The sequence below is a fragment of the Elephantulus edwardii genome, unplaced genomic scaffold (assembly GCF_000299155.1).
Source record: "Elephantulus edwardii isolate Elephantulus edwardi_28Jun2011 unplaced genomic scaffold, EleEdw1.0 scaffold00024, whole genome shotgun sequence".
In the NCBI taxonomy this organism is placed as follows: Eukaryota; Metazoa; Chordata; class Mammalia; order Macroscelidea; family Macroscelididae; genus Elephantulus; species Elephantulus edwardii.
In genome coordinates, this window is record NW_006399774.1 from 23,827,445 (window position 1) to 23,833,716 (window position 6,272).

The following is a 6,272-nucleotide window of genomic DNA, read 5'->3' on the forward strand; positions in this document are numbered from 1 at the left end:
GTGGTCGTTCTCCAGATTTCTTGGCACAACATTACCTGCAATATTTTCTACAGTGCAAATCTTATGCAAACACATTTTCTCGGTTTTTAGGTAGTGAAAGTTTCTTAGTTTTTGAAAGATACTCTTTGATGATAGTAAGTTCTCAGTGTATATAGGGAGCTCTGGTGGTCTACTGGTAAGAAACTTCACTGCAATCCGGAAGGCAAGTGGTTTGAATCCACTAGCCACTCTGTGGGAGAAAGATGGGCTTAACGTCCTGTGTGATTAACTGCCTCTGAAAACCCACCAGAGGGCCAGTGATGGGTTGGTTGGACTTCATGGTAAATGACAACTATATGTATTATTGTTGCTGTTAATTGCCATGGAGTCGAGCACGATTCATAGCGACCCCATGAACAAAGGTCTGAAGCCCTTCCATGATCATCGCCGTTTATCAAAGTAAGCACAGTTTCCAGAGGCAGACTGTTAGGAAGTGCATGCCACTCCTGCTTCCAAATCTCTATCTCTGTCTACATCTGTATCTACATACCTTTTAATATAACTCTATCTATATCCTTTCATTGCTTTAAAGAAGTTTCTACTTTGGAATTCAAACCTCTGACTGTTGCCCCGTGAGGATGGCAGAAGCAGTGCCTTTGAGTTTGTGGTGTACCGAACATCCCACCGACTGTCAGAAGGACAAACCATGTTCACACTGGAGGAAGAGCAACCACTAAGGTGCTCCTTCGAGTCAAGGCTGGGGAGATTCTTTCCACATACTTTGGACATGGTTCAGGATGGATCAGTCTTCAGGGGAAAATATCATCCTGGGAAAGATGGAGGTTCTTTAGATGCAACTTCCTAGGAGCTTGTTCAGTGTGTCATATACATAATTTGGTATTTTTTGTCAAATATGAGAAAATGTTCCGTTTTTTCTTCTCATGGTTTTCGGCCTTGTTCTGTATTGTCTTTTCTTTCTTGAAATCTGATTATGCAAACATTAGACTCCTTGTTATTGCCACAAAGTTAGCTATTATGAGCTATGAACTCCAGTTTATAGCTATTTTCTACAGGAAACTTTCTTTAGAAGTTTATGTTCTTTTTAAAGCCCATTTTTTTTTTTATTTCCGGCAATGTAATATTATGATTTAGAATTTCATTTCCTCTTTCTTTAATGCTTTTTTCTCCACTCTCATTTCGTCCCTGCTTAGCTATACTTCTAAGGATTGCTTTGAAGCCCTGTCTGCTTGTTGCAGTTTTGAACCAGAATGTAATATATTACTTTTCTCCTCCTAATTGTGAGTTATATGTTTCTTTGCATGTATCAAACATTTTGATGGTATACAATACATTGTGTACAGAAGAGTGTCAGGATGCTGAACCTTCCTCTAGTTTTGGGATTTATTTTTTCATTTTGGGTTTGTTTAATTTAAATTTTTTAATTAATTTTAAATGAAAGTTTACATAGACTTAGGGTTTCCATTCTTTTGTTGTTGCACTTTTCTCCCTGTCCACTCCCTGCCCACCAATTCCCTCTTCTCTTTGAAAATTAAAAGAAAAATTATTTCATTGTTATACAATCCCTTGCCCCCAAGTCCACTCCACTGTGCAGCTTTCATTCCAGACTCCTGTCATAGCAATAATACCTAATCACATATCCCTTTAAAACAGTTCTCTCCCTCATCTGTTTCAATGCAGTCTACATTATTTATCCCCTCTTTCTCAGTCTGCCCTCAACCTCTAGGTCAGTCCCATTTTACAACAGTGGCACCATGCAATATGTGTCCTTTTGTGACTGGGATATTTCACTCAGCATAATGTCCTCCAGGGTCCCCCATTTCACCCTACACCCGGGAATGCAGGCTTTCTGTGTGTGCTGTGTAAAGTAAGAAAGTGACCATTCATTTCACTGGGTAACAAGAATGAGCTCTCCTCTTGGTCAGCTTCGAGACTCCGCCCGAGCTCCTGATGCCACATTGGAGGACTGGTTTATTTATCACTCGAATGCTTGAGCCCAAGGCTGTGGCTTGGATTGAGCTTCATCAAAGCTCTAGATTACCGGAACGGTGAGAATAAGGAACATGCTGCTAATTCTACTTTTCAGTCCCTACTTCATTGCCTTTTTTTCTTGTTCCAAAAATTCAGGGTGAGTCTAGGGATCATTTTCAAGATAAGCACATAATAGTGCACTTGGGGATCTTCCAGCATCCTCTATCTCACCCTCTCCCCCATTGCCAATACGTTGGCTGAACTCACATTGAACTTGAGGTGTCTGTTACTGTGAGAGGCTTCCCGTCACCCTACCATGGTTGTGAGACACAAGGTTTTCTTCGGCTGATATCCATGCCTTTCTGCTGTTGTGTTTTGGGGTGAGTGTAGTGGTAGCCTTCCTGTCCCTACTGCTTCAAGATGCCCCATTGGGTAACCATAACTTCTATCGTACTCATGTCATTTCCCTTTTATTATTATATTCATTTTCAGGGATTCTCATTCTATATTATTTTAAGCCATTAGCAAATACTATTAATAAGAAAATACACCCCTGTTAAAATTCTCAGGAAATAAAAGTTCCATCCTTGTATACAAACAAGAAGCAGCTTACTTTTAATTGCTTGGTCTGTACAATGTCCATAGCTCTATAGTCTGTGAGATTTGCAATGATAGTAGAATTTATGGTTATGATTAAAATATGCTGTAAAGAAAAATAGATGATTATAAATATAACCATATTTACAAAAACAGCTGTTACGTGGCTGCCTGATTTGCAAGGTTGCCATGATGAAAAAGGTCAAGGTTATGGTGTTGATAGTGTGTGAGGCAATGAGTTTTACTCTGCTCTGAGATCATAGGCTACACCTTCCCCCGCCTCTTACATCCTGGCTGACTTTTATACAAAGACTTATTGAGAGATAGAGTGTGGGTGGATCAGTGCAAAACCATCTGTGAATCATACCTTCTCATGTTTGTGTCTTTACACAGTATTTTGTCTGTTGTGTTTTATTCCATAATTCAACTTTCTATTTCTACACAGAAGAGCTTGAAGCTTGTTGTTGCAACTCATAGTGACCCTGTGTACTGTAAGGACATCAAGGATGGACAGAACCCAGTGCAGGCCAAGAAAGACAGTTTATTGAGGAGAAACTGCCAGGCTAGCTCGCAAGCAGAAGACCAGCCCCCCTAGAAATTAGAGGGGGGGGGTTTCTATTTTCTTACAAGGAACTTTGGGAAGGAGATGCTTACGAATGCTTCCTTCAAGATAGGGAAGTGGCCTGGGGTCTCAAATAACTGTTTCTGGGAAAATGGCAGTGGGGAAGTTTCACAGGGAGAAAAAAACACAGCTGCTGTTTCCTGGGATTGGATTCTCTCAGTAGCCGTTCTGGGAGAGGAAGGAGAGGGCTCTGCAGTCCTAATATGGACAACAGCTCTGAAATCTGCCCTGTCCTCAACTTGTCTCACTGATTCCAATACACCTACCTCCATTGCCCTATTTACTGTAACAATCCATCTCATCCAGGGGCTTCCGCTTCTGTGCTATCCTGCCACCCTTCTGAACATGATTTCCTTCTCCAAGGATCACTCCTTGCTGGCCACATGCCGAAAGTATGCGATACAGAGCTTTAAAATCCTAGCCTCCAAAGAGGAATGTGCTTTCACTCCAACCAATACGGACCTATTTCCTTTGAGGCCCGTGGTATGTTCAAGATCTTCTCCAGCACCACAATTAAAAAACATCAATTCTTCTTCTATCATCCTTAGTCATTGTCCAGAGCTCTGATGCATAGCAAGTAATTATGAAGACCATGGACTGGATCAGGCACACATTAGTCTCTAGACTGACATTGTTGCTTCTCAATACTCTTTAAAGGTCCCTGACAGCAGATTTTCCTAATGTAATTTATCATTTGATTTCTTTGATGGGGTGATATTAATAAATTAAGAATCCTCTAAATATGTATCAGTTATAAAACTATAATTATGTAGTTATAAAACTGTCATCAGTTTTCTCCAGCCTGCAAAACTGGTTACTTTAACTTAGAATTCTTTATTTCCTTTTTTTAGTTAGATCAGCCTTTACCCCTTTGAATCTGTTTCCCCAGTATATGTAAATTGTATCTTAACCTTCCAGTTTGCCAGGAGGGGAGGTGCACCTTTCCTGAGTTAACTTTTCTCTTTTCAGGGCCTGTTTTTATCAGTCATGTGTTAACTGTTTTGTAGGTTGCCTGATTACTGTTACCAGTGTGTGAATTGTTTTGCTGTTGTTGTTGTTTTCAGGTTCAGAACTTCTTTTATTTTACTAACAAAGGTGCATTGTTAAGTGAGTTAGTGTCCAACCCTGGTATAAAAGCCTCATGACCCCTCCCATGTGAGAGGTGGTCTCTGAGAAGGATCTCACTGCTTTCTCCCAGATCTGTAATAAAGTGCTTATGGATATTGCAATCCATCTGTCTTCTTGGCAATTGACTACAGAAAGAACTCTTTGCATTTAGTAACATCCTGATTGCTGGTGCCAAGAGTGTTGATTGTGGAATAGAGAAAGCTGTAACTGTTAAAAAAACCTCAATCTCTTCTCCAGCCATCATACTGGGCCTCTTGGCCCAGTGGTGAGAATTTTTGTCTTTTTGATGTTGAGCTTCAATCCAGATTGAAGACTACAGTCCTTGTCCTGAAGCAAGTGCTTCAGGTCCTCCTCATTTTCAGCAAGCAGGGTTCTATATCTGCATAATAATGTAGGTTGTTGATGAGTCTTCCTTCAATCCTGATGCCACATTCCTCCTCATAAAGCACAGCCTCCCAAATGATCTGTTCTGCATACATCCTTGCTGGACTCCTTCCCTGAGTTTGAACCAGGCAGTGTTTCCCTGCTTTGTCTGACTACTGCTTCCTAGTCCAAGTATAGGTTTTGCATAAACACAATTAAGTGTTCTGGGATTCCCATTCTCCCCAAGGTTAACCACCATTTGTTGTGATCTACACAGCCATATGCTTTTGCATAGTCAACGAAGCACAGATAGACATTCCTCTGGTACTCTCTGCTTTCTGCCATATCTATCTGACATTTGTCATGTCTCTAGTGCCTCAGCCTCTTCTAAAACCAGCTTGTATTCCTGGTAGTTCTCTGTCAATGTACTGCTTTAGTCATTTCTGGATAATCTTCAGCAGGATTTTGCTTGCATGGGATGTGAATGATGTGGTATGATATTTTCCATACTCTGTTGGGTCACCTTTTTTTGAATGTAAATAAATATGGGTCTCTTCCAGTCAGTGGACTAGGTAGTTGTCCTCCAGATTTCTTGGCACAACCTGATGAGCATGTCCAGCCAATTCTTTTTGCTACAATGATTCTGTATATTCCTTCCATCTTCTTTTAATACTTCCTGTATCATTCAATATTCTGCCCGAAGCATCCTTAAGTATTGCAACTCGAGGCTTAAATTTGTTTTTAGTTCCTTCAGCTTAAGAAATGCCAAGTGAGTTTGGTCCTTTTGATTTTCTGCCTCCAATTCTTTGAACATTTCATTATACTGCTTTGCTTTGTATTCTCTTGCTTCTATTTAGCTCCTTCACTTCCTGCCTTTCTCCCTTCTGCTTTGGCTTCTCGGTGCTCTAGTGTCATATCCAGAGTCTCTTCTGACATCCATTTTGGTCTTTTCTTCCTCTTCTGTCTTTGTAATGACCTTTTGCATTCTTTGTGGATGATATTCTTGACATCCTCCCACAGCTCATCTGCTCTTCATTCGGTAGAGTTCAAGTTCTCAAACCTGTTTCTTATTTGATTTTTAAATTCAAGTTTGTACAGACTCAAGGTCAAATTTTGGTTCCCGTGGATTTGATTAGACCTTCTTAAGCTGTACTTTGAACTTGTATATGAGTAGTTGATGGTCTATTCCCCAATCAATGCCTGGCCTTGTTTTCATGCATTGAACTTCTCCAACAATTTCTTCAACTAATGTAATCAATCTGATTCCTGTTCAGACCATCAGGTAAAATCCATGTGTGTAGCCTGTGTTTATGGTTTTTTTTTTTTATGAAAGGTATTTACAATGAATAAATCAATGATTGTACAGAATATTATGATTCTATCCCCAGCCTCATTACTATCTCTAGGTCCATGCTTTCCAAATACTGATCCTTCTTCCTGGTTTCTAACTCTTGCATTCCAGTCACTCATTATTATTAATGCATCTTGGTTGCACAGTCAGTTGGTTTCTGACTGCAAAAGTAGGTAGAAATCATCTGTTTCCTCGTCTTTTGCTCTAGTTGTTGGTGTATAGATTTGAACGATAGGGGTATTA